Source organism: Nycticebus coucang, chromosome 4, assembly GCF_027406575.1.
Source record: "Nycticebus coucang isolate mNycCou1 chromosome 4, mNycCou1.pri, whole genome shotgun sequence".
NCBI lineage: Eukaryota > Metazoa > Chordata > Mammalia > Primates > Lorisidae > Nycticebus > Nycticebus coucang.
Window position 1 is genome coordinate 124200573 of NC_069783.1, and position 14012 is coordinate 124214584.

The following is a 14012-nucleotide window of genomic DNA, read 5'->3' on the forward strand; positions in this document are numbered from 1 at the left end:
AAATAGCCGGGCATTGTGGCGGGCGCCTGTAGTCCCAGCTACTTGGGAGGCTGAGGCAAGAGAATCACCTAAGCCCAGAAGTTGGAGTTGCTGTGAGCAGTGTGACGCCACAGCACTCTACTGAGGGCGATAAAGTGAAACTGTCTCTACACACACACACACAAAAAAAAAAATAGCTAGGCGTTGTGGTGGGCACCTGTAGTCCCAGCCACTTGGGAGGCTGAGGCAAGAGAATCGTCTAAGCCCAGGAGTTGGAGGTTGCTGTGAGCTGTGACAGCACAGCACTCTACTGAGGGCGATAAAGTGAGACCCTGTCTCTAAAAAAAAAAAAAGAATAAGTTAGAGTATACTTTAAAATATCTAAAAGGGTGGAATTAGAATGTTTGTGTCACAAAGAAATGGTGTCTCCATACTTAGACGGAAGTGCTAAAAAAAAAAAAAGAAAAAGAAAAAGAAAAAAATGATCAGGTGGCACACGTGGCTGAGTGAGTGGGGTGCTGGCCCCATATACCGAGGGTGGTGGGTTCAAACCCGGCCCCGGCCAAACTGCAACAACAACAACAACAACAAAGATAGCCAGGAGTTGTGGCTGGCGCCTGTAGTCCCAGTTACTCGGGAGGCTGAGGCAAGAGAATCACCTAAGCCCAAGAGCTGGAGGTTGCTGTAAGCTGTGACGCCATAGCACTCTACCGAGGGTGACAAAGTGAGACTCTGTTTCTAAAAAAAAAAAAGAAATGATAAATGCCTGAAGTGATAGATATCCCAACTACCCTCATTTGATTAATTCACAGTGTCTGCATCAAAACATTACATGTCCCCTATAAAGATATACAACTATTACGGGGCGGCGCCTGTGGCTCAGTGAGTAGGGCGCCGGCCCCATATGCCGAGGGTGGCAGGTTCAAACCCAGCCCCGGCCAAATTGCAACAAAAAAATAGCTGGGCGTCGGGCGGCACCTGTGGCTCAGTGAGTAGGGCGCCGGCCCCATATGCCAAGGGTGGCGGGTTCAAACCCAGCCCCGGCCAAACTGCAACAAAAAAATAGCTGGGCGTTGTGGCGGGCGCCTGTAGTCCCAGCTACTCGGGAGGCTGAGGCAAGAGAATCGCGTAAGCCCAGGAGTTAGAGGTTGCTGTGAGCCGTGTGACGCCACGGCACTCTACCCGAGGACGGTACAGTGAGACTCTGTCTCTACAAAAAAAAAAAAAAAAAAAATAGCCGGGCGTTGTGGCAGGCGCCTGTAGTCCCAGCTGCTCGAGAGGCTGAGGCAAGAGAATCGCGTAAGCCCAAGAGTTAGAGGTTGCTGTGAGCTGTGTGATGCCACAGCACTCTACCTGAGGGCGGTATGTGAGACTCTGTCTCTACAAAAAAAAAAAAAAGATATACAACTATTATATACCTACAAGAATTAATTTTTTTCTCTTTTGAGACAGAGTTTCACTTTGTTGCCCCCAGTAGAGTGCCATGGCATCACAGTTCACAGCAACCTCAAACTCTTGGGCTTAAGTAATTCTCTTGCCTCAGCCTCCCAAGTAGCTGGGACCACAGGTGCCTGCCACAAAGCCCAACTATTTTTAGAGACGAGGTCTTGCTCTGGCTCAGGCTGGTTTGGAACTCATGAGCTCAGGCAATCCACCCGCCTTGGCCTCCCAGAGTGCTAGGATTACCCAGGCATGAGCCACCTTGCCTGGCATAGTGGAGAATATTCTGTAGCATGGCAAAGGTAGGCATAGGAAGACTCTTTGGATGCTACTATAATTGCCTACATATAAAATGATGGCTTAGATTACAGTTAGAACAGTGGAGATAGTGAGAAGTGGCCATTTGGAGATATATTTTCAAGACAGAGCTTAGAGAATTTGCTGATGGCTGGGCACAGCCTGGGAAGCATTGTGGTGGGCGCTGTAGTTCCAGCTACTTGGGAGGCTGAGGCAGGAGAATCTCTTGAGCCCAAGAGTTTGAGGTTGCTGTGAGCTATGACCCACAGCACTCTATCCAAGGTAACAAAGTGTGACTCTGTATCAAAAAAAAAAAAAAAGAAATTAAAAAAAAAGAATTTGCTGATGGATTGGATGTGAGGTATGACAGGAGGCAAGGAAAACTTCTAGATGAGAAGGACGGCAAGATAAGGCAAGTTTGGGGAAGCAGGTCTGTTTTGGATGTGTAAGGTTGGCAATAGATGCCTATCAGACATCCCAGAGACATTTCAAGTAGGATTTATAAATATGGGATGGGCATTCAGGAAGAAGTCTAGGGTGGAAATACAAATTTTGGAGTCATGAGCATAGAGATGGTATTTAAAGCCATAGAAATGGAGATTCCCAAGGGAGAGAAGAGCCCCAGTAGAGAGGATCTGGTACACTCCTTCCTTTAGAGATCAGGGAGAAGAGGTGAAACAAACAGAAAAGAATGCAGAGGCTCAGCGCCCGTAGCACAGGGGTTACGGCACCAGCCACATACACCGAGGGTGGCAAGTTCAAACCTGGCCTGGGCTAGCTTAACAACTACAACAAAAAAATAGCCAGGCCTTGTGGCAGGTGCCTGTACTCCCAGCTACTTTGGAGGCTGAGGAAAGAGAATCTCTGAAGCCCAGGAGTTGGAGGTTGCTGTGAGCTGTGACGTCACAGCACTCTACCAAGGGCCATATAGTGAGACTCTGTCTCAAAAAAAAAAAAAAGAATGCAGAGGAGTAGCTGATGAGATGAAAGGAGCATTGAGGTCAGGAGCAGTGGCTCACACCTGTAATCCTAGCACTCTGGGAGGCAAGGGTGGGTGGATTGCCTGAGCTCAGGGATTCAAGACCTGCCTCAGTGACAGTAGAGAGACTCCATCTCTACTAAAAATAGAATAACTAGCCAGGCATAGGGGCAAGTGCCTATAATACCAACTACTCAGGAGGCTTAGGCAAGAATGATTGCTTGAGCCCAAGAGTTTGAGGTTACTGTACCCAGGGCTATGGAGTGAGACTCTGTCTCAAAAAAAAAAAGAAAAAATGAGGGCAGTGCCTGTGGTGCAGTGAGTAGGACGAGGGACCCATATACCGAGGGTGGCAGGTTCAAACCCGGCCCCTGCTGAACTGCAACAAAAAAATAGCCAGGGGGTTGTGGCGGGCGCCTGTAGTCCCAGCTACTTGGGAGGCTGAGGCAAGAGAATCACTTAAGCCCAGGAGTTGGAGGTTGCTGTGAGCTGTGATGCCATGGCACTCCACCGAGGGCCATAAAGTGAAACTCTGTCTCTAGAAAAAAAAAAAAGAATAGCCGGGCGTTGTGGTGAGCGCCTGTGGTCCCAGCTGCTTGGGAGGCTGAGGCAAGAGAATCGCCTAAGCCCAAGAACTGGAGGTTGCTGTGAGCTGTGATGCCACAGCACTCTACCAAGGGAGACAAAGTGAGACTGTCTCTAAAAAAAAAAAATGAAGAGGAGAACTGAGAGAGTCTGGGGCTCTGGAAGCCATGCAAGGACTCCAATGAGTTTCAAGAGGAACACAGCAATTGTGACAAAGATGGCAATGAAGAACATTGAGAATTGGCCACGATGTTTATCAGCATGGTGGTCACTGGTGACCTGGTGACAGGTGCCGCCCTACAGTGCTTAACTTTTATACAATGAATATCTATTACTTCTAAAAGTAAAATAAAAAAGATTTATTTTTATCTTTGAAGGATGTACTTCAGAACAAAGCACCATTTAAGACTAAAAAATTGGAAACAACCTGTGTCCAATAATAAGAGATTGTTTCAAAAATTTATGGATGGGCTTGGCTCCTGTGGCTCAAGCCGCTAAGGTGCCAGCCACATATACCTGGTTTGAATCCAGCCCGGGCCCACCAAACAACAATGACAACTACAACCAAAAAAAAAAAAAATAGCTAGGCGCTGTGGTGGGCACCCATAGTCCCAGCTACTACTTGGAAGGCGGAAGAATCATTTGAGCCCAGGAGTTGGAGGTTGCTATGACTTGTGATGCCACAGCACTCTACCCAGAGCAACAGCTTGAGGCTCTGTCTCAAAAAAAAAAAAAAAAAAATTTATGGATGGACTGTGAAAAGGCTGTTACAACTATGCTATAGAAGTCACTTTAAGGACATGGAAAAGCAGGTAACAAAATAATACATACAGTATGACTGGTATATAACTATGGATATTTATGTATATGCAAAGATAAAAGACTAGATGTATTTAGGGCAAAATATTAACAATGGTTATCTCTAACAGTTAATATTTATAATTTATTCTTTTTTTTTTTTTTTGTAGAGACAGAGTCTCACTTTATGGCCCTCGGTAGAGTGCCGTGGCCTCACACAGCTCACAGCAACCTCCAACTCCTGGGCTTAAGCAATTCTCTAGCCTCAGACTCCCTAGTAGCTGGGACTACAGGCGCCCACCACAACGCCCGGCTATTTTTTTGGTTGTAGTTTGGCCGGGGCCGGGTTTGAACGCGCCACCCTCGGTATATGGGGCCGGCGCCTTACTGACTGAGCCACAGGCGCCGCCCTATAATTTATTCTTTGTGTTCTTCTGTATGTTCTACCATGTGCATTTATTATTATTTTTTTTAATTATTTTTATTTTATTTTTTTTTAGAGACAGAGTTTCACTTTATCGCCCTTGGTAGAGTGCCGTGGCATCACACAGCTCACAGTAACCTCCAACTCCTGGGCTTAGGCGATTCCCCTGCCTCAGCCTCCTGAGTAGCTGGGACTACAGGCGCCCGCCACAATGCCCGGCTATTTTTTTGTTGCAGTTTGGCTGGGGCCGGGTTTGAACCGGTCACCCTCGGTATATGGGGCCGGCGCCCGGCTCACTGAGCCATAGGCACCGCCCTGCATTTATTATTTTTGTCACTCTTAAGAAAAATAGACATCAGGCGGCGCCCGTAGCTCAGTGGGTAGGGTGCCAGCCACATACACGGAGGCTGGCGGTTTTGAACTGACCCAGGCCAGCTGAAACAATAATGACAACTGTAACGGCACCAAAAAAATAGCTAGGCGTTGTGGCAGGCGCCTGCAGTCCCAGCTACTTGGGAGGCTGAGGCAAGAGAATTGTTTAAGCCCAAGACTTTGAGGTTGTTGTGAGCAGTGACGTCACAGCACTCTACCCAGTGCTACAGCTTAACTCAGTCAGGCTTGGTGCCCGCAGCACAGTGGTTATAGCACCAGCCACATACACCGAGGGTGGCAGGTTCAAACCTGGCCTGGGCCAGCTAAACAACTGCAACAAAAACATAGCTGGGTGTTGTGGTGGGCACCTGTAGTCCAGCTACTTGGGAGGCTGAGGCAAGAGAATAGCTTAAGCCCAAGAGTTTGAGGTTGCTGTGTGCTGGGACACCACGGCACCCTACCGAAGGCGACATAGAGAGACTGTCTCAAAAAAAAAGAAAAGAAAAATAGACATCAGTAAATAAAACTGATTAGTTAAAACTGCTATAAATATTTCATGCATATAATGGCTGTGACATCGAGAACAACTTCAGTTGGCTGCACTAATTACATTATTTTACCTTAGCCTGGCAGTGAAAGACCTATAAATTTGGGGAGGCTGATTTATATGAACTCAAATGGAAAATGGTCAGAGAGAAAAGAATCATGGAGGCTCCAGCAGAATCAGCCTGGCCTCCTTCCTGATGAAATAATACCCTTGCAGCTTCTGGGGGAAAGCAGCTCCTGGAAGAAACAGATTCTTATGTTCAGCTTTAAGTTCTGGCTTTGTGATATCTAGGTGACAAGTTTTGGGGTACCAATAATTCTGCTGTTACAGAGAGAGAACAATAACTTCTTTGCACTCAAGAGATCTGGGGCTCTGCAACCATGTTTAAAATGGAGAAACCAAGAGACTAAGGCAAAACACTTCCTCACTTGTGTCATGGCTGACCTGCTGGGCCCCGCTGACCTACCTTCTCTACTGGTCCTCTGGTCAAGTAAGCCCTTACTTTTCAGGGTCACCAGTGACCTCAGGATGGAGTTCACAGGTCTTAATCAGGCTCACAAGACCACAAGACCCCAAATGTCTAGCTGCTGCCCATCCTTCTGGCCTTGTCTCTCCCACACTCCCTCCTACAATTTCTGTAGCTAAGTTGGTCTTCTTTCAGCTGTCATTTTCCCTGGAATATGCTGTTCCTTTTACCTGAAAACTTTTCTGCATTTCCCTTTAGCCTAGTTTCTCTTCAAAAGTAACTTCCTGACCAGCCTGAGCAACATAATGAGACCTCATTCTACAAAAAATAAGAAAAATTATCGGGCAGCGCCTGTGGCTCAGTGAGTAGGGCGCCGGCCCCATATGCCGAGGGCGGAGGGTTCAAACCCAGCCCCGGCCAAACTGCAACAAAAAAAAAAAAAATAGCTGGGCGTTGTGGCGGGCGCCTGTAGTCCCAGCTGCTCGGGAGGCTGAGGCAAGAGAATCGCTTAAGCCCATGAGTTGGAGGTTGCTGTGAGCTGTGTAAGGCCACGGCACTCTACCGAGGGCCATAAAGTGAGACTCTGTCTCTACAAAAAAAAAAAAAAAAAAAGAAAAATTATCCAGGTGTGGTGGCACGCACCAGTAGTCCCAGGTACTTGGGAGACAGAGGCAAGAAGATTGGTTAAGCCCAGAAGTGTGAGGCTACAGTAAGCTATGTTAGAGCCATGGCATTCCGGCCTGGGTGACAGAGCCAGACCCTATCTATTTATTTTTCTTTCTTTTTTTTTTTGAGACAGAGTCTCACTTGTCACCCTTGGTAGAGAGCCCTGGCATCACAGCTCACAGCAACCTCAAACTCTTGGGCTCAAGGGATTCTCTTGCCTCAACCCTCCCAAGTAGCTGGGAGTACAGGAACCTGCCACAACCCCTGGTTATTTTTAGAGACAGGATCTCGCTCTTGCTCAGGCCAGTCTCAAACGTGTAAGCTCAGGCAATCCACCTCAGCCTCCAGGAGTACTAGGATTACAGGTGTGAGCCACTGCACCTGGCCCCTACCTATTTTTTTTTAAAAAGTGACTTGGGCGGCATCTGTGGCTCAAAGAAGTAGGGCGCTGGCTCTATATGCTGGAGGTGGTGGGTTCAAACCCATCCCCGGCCAAAAACAAAAACAAAAAACTACAAATAAAAAAAGTGACTTTTAGAAAAGGCTTCCCTGCCTCCGAGACAATAGCAGATCCCCCATTAACAGCTCTCATACCAGCCTTTCTCCTCAATGCATTTGTCAGAACTGTAATCACAACCTGTGATCCTGTGTATAACCTTGTTCAATGGTTGCCTTCTCCATAAATAAAATGCAAACTTCATGAGAACAGGGACCATGTATGACTTGCTCCCTTCATATCTTTAGTGGTCAGAGACTTGTACTAAGTAGGTGCTCAACAAATGTCTGTTGAAAAAAATAAGTGACTAGGCTCAATGCCCATAGCATGGTGGTTACAGCGCCAGCCACATGCATCAAGGGCTGGTGGGTTCAAACCCGGCCCGGACCAGCTAAACGACAACTGCAACAAAAAAATAGCTGGATGTTGTGGCGGGCACCTGTAGTCCCAGCTACTTGGGAGGCTGAGGTAAGAGAATTGCTTAAGCCCAAGAGTTGGAGTTTGCTGTGGGCTGAGATGCCACGGTGCTCTACCGAGGGTGACATAGTGAGACTCTGTCTCAAAAAAAATAAAATAAGGGCGACGCCTGTGGCTCAGTTGGTAAGGCGCCGGCCCCATATACTGAGGGTGACGGGTTCAAACCCGGCCCCAGCCAAACTGCAACCAAAAAATAGCCGGGCGTTGTGGCGGGCGCCTGTAGTCCCAGCTACTCGGGAGGCTGAGGCAAGAGAATTGCTTAAGCCCAGGAGTTGGAGGTTGCTGTGAGCTGTGTGAGGCCACGGCACTCTACCGAGGGCCATAAAGTGAGACTCTGTCTCTACAAAAAAATAAAAAATAAAAAATAAAATAAAATAAAATGCTTACAAAAAATAAGTGACTAAGAGGCAAGATAGGAACTCTCAAGGCTTATCTTCTAAATGGCTAAAGCACACAGGCAAGAAAAATCACATAAGTAATGGAGCTTCTCTTGAGCAAGCACCAAGGGAAGTACATCTCTATACCTAGCACTTAGCTCAGGGCCTGGCCCACAGTAAAGGCTCAGAGAATATTGCTAGGTGAATAAGCATTACCTTTCCCCTTTACACATACTCTGCCTTCAGGGGTGATCTCATCCAGTCCCATGGCTTTAAATGTCATCTATAAGCTGATGACTCTCCAAATTATAGCTCTAGCCTGGACCTCTTCCCAGAACTCATATACCCAACTGCACATTTGCCACCTCCACTTGAAATTTCTTTTTTTTTTTTTTTTTGTAGAGACAGAGTCTCACTTTATGGCCCTTGGTAGAGTGCCGTGGCCTCACACAGCTCACAGCAACCTCCAACTCCTGGGCTTAAGCGATTCTCTTGCCTCAGCCTCCCGAGCAGCTGGGACTACAGGCGCCCGCCACAACGCCCGGCTATCCACTTGAAAGTTCTAATAGGCATCTCAAACTTAACATAGCCAAAACAGAAGTTTTTGTTTCCTCTGCTGACTTCCCTGTCTCAGTCTATTCTTTTCATTGTTCAGACCACAAATTTGGAGTCATCCTGATTGCTCTCATCCCTTCATATTCTGCACCCAATTCATCAGCAAATCTATCAGCTCCACCTTCAGAACACATCTAGAATCTGACCATCTCTCATCCTATCTCTGCTACTATACTGGTGCATGCCACCATTGCCTCTCACCTGGACCATACAATAACCTCTCACTGACCTCTCTTTCCCAACTGGCTCTCCCACGGTCTGTCTGCTACTCAGAAGCCAGGTCATAAATCAGGGCTCGGATGGTACCTTCTCAGAGATGTCTTCCTGGAAAACTCCATTTAAAACAAGACCCCTCGGCTCAGCACCAGTGGCTCAAGCAGCTAAGGCGCCAGCCACATACACTTGAGCTGGCGGGTTCGAATCCAGCCCGGACCCGCAAAACAACGACAGCTGCAACCAAAAAAAAAAAAAAAATAGTCAGGCAGCGTGGCAGGCACCTGTAGTCCCAGCTACTTGGGAGGCAGAGACAGGACAATTGGAATTTGAGCCCAGGAGTTGGAGGTTGCTGTGAGCTATGATGCCATAGCACTCTATACAGGGTGACGGCTTGAGGCTCTGTCTCAAAAAAACAAACAAACAAAAAAAAAAAACAAGGCCCCCTCATCTGTCACCCTTGGTTCTCTTATATTCTACTTTATTATTATCCACTGTACTTATCAGAGTCTGATTATTTTTGCTTATCATCTTTATTCTCCTGGTAGGCTATCAGTTCAATGAAGAAGGGACTTTCCCTGTTTTGTTCTCTTGTGTATCTCCAGTACCTAGAACAGTGCCCAAGCATGGTAATCATGAATGAAATGAATGAAGGCCTGAATGAATTCTGAATGAGTTCTGGAAAATCAGATTTTCTCCCAGTTGGTAAATCAGAATGGAGATGCCAGAAATCAGATATCAACTACCAGTCCCTTTGGAACCATAGAATAATTGAGAGTTGGGCAGCGCCTGTGGCTCAAAGGGGTGGGGCCAGTGATGGCGGGTTCAAACCCAGTCCTGGCCAAAAATTGCAAAAAAAAAAAAAAAATGGTGAAGAATAATTGAGAGTTAACTCAAGACCACTTTGCATATAATTAAAAAGTGACGTTGAGGTCACCTACTGAGTCAGAGGGAGCTTATTAGCTCTTATAGCAGACTACAGATCCTGCCTCCTAGTCTATGCTGGAGCTGGTGTGATCTGTAATTGCTGGGCATTCTATCCCTTCATCTGTAAGTAGGCCTGCCTGCCTTGTGGCCTTTATATGGAGCTGTAAGTTTGGGATCTGTGACACTCATACTCTGTCCAGATTTTTTGGGTGGTGGTTCTTAACTGGTAGTGATTTCATTCTCCAGAGGACATTTGCTACCATCTGTAGATATTTCTGGTTTTTTTTTTTTTGCAGTTTTTGGCCAGGGCTGGGTTTGAACCCACCACCTCCGGCACATGGGGCCATACATAAAGAATGTATTTCAGGGTGGCGCCCGTGGCTCAGTGAGGAGGGCGCCAGCCCCATATACCGAGGGCATTCTATCCTTTGAGTCACAGGCGCCGCCCCGATATTTCTGGTTGTTGACACTGAAGGTGTGGTATGATTGGATCTAGTGAGTAGAGGCAAGGGGTGCTATTAAATATCCTCCAATGCACAGGACAGTGCCTTACAACAGAAAATCTTTCTGGTCCAAAATGTACATAGTGCCAAGGTTGAGAAATCCTGGCCTAGGGTAACAATAATGGTAGTTGGTTGCTACCATCATAGATCTTTGTCATGTGTCAAATACTGCAATACATTCTTGTTTTTTTTTTTTTTTTGTAGAGACAGAGTCTCACTTTATTGTCCTTGGTAGAGTGCTATGGCATCACAGCTCACAGCAACCTCCAACTTCTGGGCTTAGGCGATTCTCTTGCCTCAGCCTCCCAAGTAGCTGGGACTACAGGCATCTGCCACAACACCCGGCTATTTTTGTTGTTGTTGTTGCAGTTTAGCCGGGGCCGGGTTTGAACCCGCCACCCTTGGTATATGGGGCCGGCGCCCTCCTCACTGAGTCACGGGCGCCACCCTGAAATACATTCTTTATGTGTATCATCTCACTTTAATCTCCAAATTGTCCCTGAGAAACCAGGAATGTTACAATCCCCATTTTATAAATGAGGAACCTGAGACTCCATGAATTGGACTCATTTACTTAAGGTCACACAGGCTCATACCCAAGGTCATACCTAAGGCTGCCTGGCCTCAAGGTCTGTCCTTTCAACATCTGCTCTGGGTTGCACTGCCCACTGATTAAGGAGTTGAGGGAGCCTGTTAGGACTCTATGGATGTGTGCAGTTGTATCTACTGGTCCACAGACTCTAAAGTGTCAGTCCACTCAGGTGATGCTTGGCTATTGGCCAGGGGGGAGTTTTTTCTTCTCTGAGTTGTCTCAGCCTGTTTGGCCTCATTTTATCTGCACTGCAGTACAGCTCTTGGCTCCAAAGCTCAGCTCCCTTGCCAGCCCCAGGCCAGTGCTAGCCCTTCTCCACTGAAAAGAAACTTTGGGATTCAAACCTAGGCCTTAAACTCTCCCCCATGGGGTGTTTCCTTTCTAGGCAGGGGTCCTTGAATCAACTCTGGAGCCTGTAAGGTTACACTTCACACTTTTTTTCAGAGCAGGGAGGGCTGGAACTATGAGTTGGTCATAGAGCTCATGGTCCAAGAAAAGGCCAGAGAAAAGCTTGAAAAGTGATTACTAGGCTGGAAACAGAGTGATCCTGGGGCAGCGATGGACATGGCACAGGCCATTGTCCAAATGTTCTTTCTAGCCTGCTTGTGACTGGGGAGAGCTGCAGGCCCTGCAAAGAATCTCTCAGCCTACTTGTTTTTTTTTTTTTGTAGAGACAGAGTCTCACTGTACCGCCCTCAGGTAGAGTGCCGTGGCGTCACACGTCTCACAGCAACCTCTAACTCTTGGGCTTACGCGATTCTCTTGACTCAGCCTCCCGAGTAGCTGGGACTACAGATGTCCGCCACAACGCCCGGCTATTTTTCCGTTGCCGTTTGGCCAGGGCTGGGTTTGAACCCGCCACCCTCGGTATATGGGGCCGGCGCCCTACTCACTGAGCCACAGGCGCCACCCTCAGACTGCTTGTTAATGGTAACTCTGAAGGACTTCCTAAGGACCCTGGGAAAGTCTGATAGCTAAAGTGGAAAGGTAATTCTGGACCAATTGAATTGGTAATTCAAGGAACAATCTAGGGTCAAGTCTGAGGCATCTGTTGCTGCTCAAGCAATACTGAATTAGTCTGAAGTATCCATCCTTTCTTCCATCCATCCATTCATCTATCCAATATATATATATATATTTTTTAATTAAAATATATATATATTTTCTTTTTTTGCGGTTTTTGGCTGGGGCTGGGTTTGAACCCACCACCTCCAGCATACGGGACCGGCACCCTACTCCTTTGAGCCACAGGTGCCACCAATTCATCTATCCAACATATTTTTAGGGAGTTCCCACCAGGAGCCAGAGATGCTTACAGTCTCTAGAGACGTCACTGTATTGTGAAGTATCTCTTTGATTAGGAAAATAGTGTAGCTCAGAGGTTCTATTGATATCTACCATGTGGGGCTCAGCACCCATAGCACAGTGGTTATGGCACGAGCCACATACACCGAGGCTGGCGAGTTTGAATCCAGCCTGGGTCAGGTAAGTACAATGACAACTGCAACAAAAAAATAGTCAGGCATTGTGGCGGGCGCCTGTAGTTCCGGCTACTCGGGAGGCTGAGGCAAGAGAATTGCTTAAGCCCAAGAGTTTGAGGTTGCTGTGAGCTGTGATGCCACAGAACTCTACCTAGGGCAACAGCTTGAGGCTGTCTCAAAAAATATATATATATATATTTATATATATCTACCACATGGGACTATAGGAGTCAGACAGACACGGATTCAAATTCCAGCCCTGTCACTTCCCATCAGTGTGACTTTAGGCAAGGGACTTCACCTCTCTGAACCTCATTTTCTTTACCTGTGTAATGGAGAGACCAACCTTTCTTACCTTACAGAACTGCTGGTAGAAGTGAATGAGATAATGTGCCCAAAATGCCTGGCACATGGTAAGGCCTCAATACCTAACAGCAGGGTGGCGCCTTGGCTCAGTCGGTAGGGCACTGGCCCCATATACCGAGGGTGGCGGGTTCAAACCTGCCCCCGGCCAAACTGCAACCAAAAAATAGCCAGGTGTTGTGGCAGGCGCCTGTAGTCCCAGCTACTCGGGAGGCTGAGGCAAGAGAATCGCTTAAGCCCAGGAGTTGGAGGTTGCTGTGAGCTGTGTGAAGCCACGACACTCTATTGAGGGCCATAAAGTGAGACTCTGTCTCTACAAAAAAAAAAAAAAATACCTAATAGCAATAGCTACCATTAATGTATCCTGGCTAGGTGTTTACATGCATTGTTTAATATAATTCTTGCGGTCGAGCACGGTGGCTCATGCCTGTAATCCTAGCACTTGGAAGGCTGAGGCAGGTGGAGCTTCCAGGTTCAAGACCAGCCTGAGCAAAATAGAGACCCTGTCTCTACTAAAAACAGAAAAACAGAGGCAAGAGTATCACTTGAGCCCAAGAGTTGGAGGTGGTTGTGAGCTGTGATGCCATGGCACCCTATCCAGGGCAACAGCTTGAGACAGTCTCAAAAAAAATAAAAAATTTTCGTTATTTTTTTTTTAAAATGGAGGCAGGTCTTACTATGCCATCCAGGGTAGTCTCCAACTTGGCCTCAAGCATTCTTCCTGCCTCAGCCTACTGAGTAGCTAGGACTACAGGTGTGAGCCATAGCACCCAGCAAGATATATTAGTTCTTATTTTAAAAATAAAGAGAAGGGGGCGGCGCCTGTGGCTCAGCAGGTAGGGCGCCGGTCCCATATGCCGGAGGTGGCGGGTTCAAACCCAGCCCCGGCCAAAAAAAAAAAAAATGCAAAAAAAAAAAAGAAATAAAGAGAAGGGTCTGATTCAGTGGCTCGCACCTGTAATCCCAGCACTCTGGGAGGCCAAGGTGGGTGGATTGTCTGAGCTCACAGGTTTGCAACCAGCCTGAGCAAGAGCCAGATCCTGTCTCTAAAAATAGCTGGGTGTTGTGGTGGGGACCTGTAGTCTCCCAGCTACTTGGGAGGCTGAGACAAGAGAATCACTTGAGCCCAAGAGTTTGAGGTAGCTGTGATGCTACAGCACTCTACTGAGGACGATAAAGTGAAACTGTCTCAAAAAAAAAAAAATAGACTTTAGAGAGTATCACTATTACATAAAATATTATTAATAAACTATTATTACAAATTATTAAATAAGAGTAGTTGCAGTGTTGGCATGAAAAAAGTCTTGAGAGTGGGCGGCGCCTGTGGCTCAGTCGGTAAGGCACCGGCCCCACATACCGAGGGTGGCACGTTCAAACATGGCCCCGGCCAAACTGCAACCAAAAAATAGCCAGGC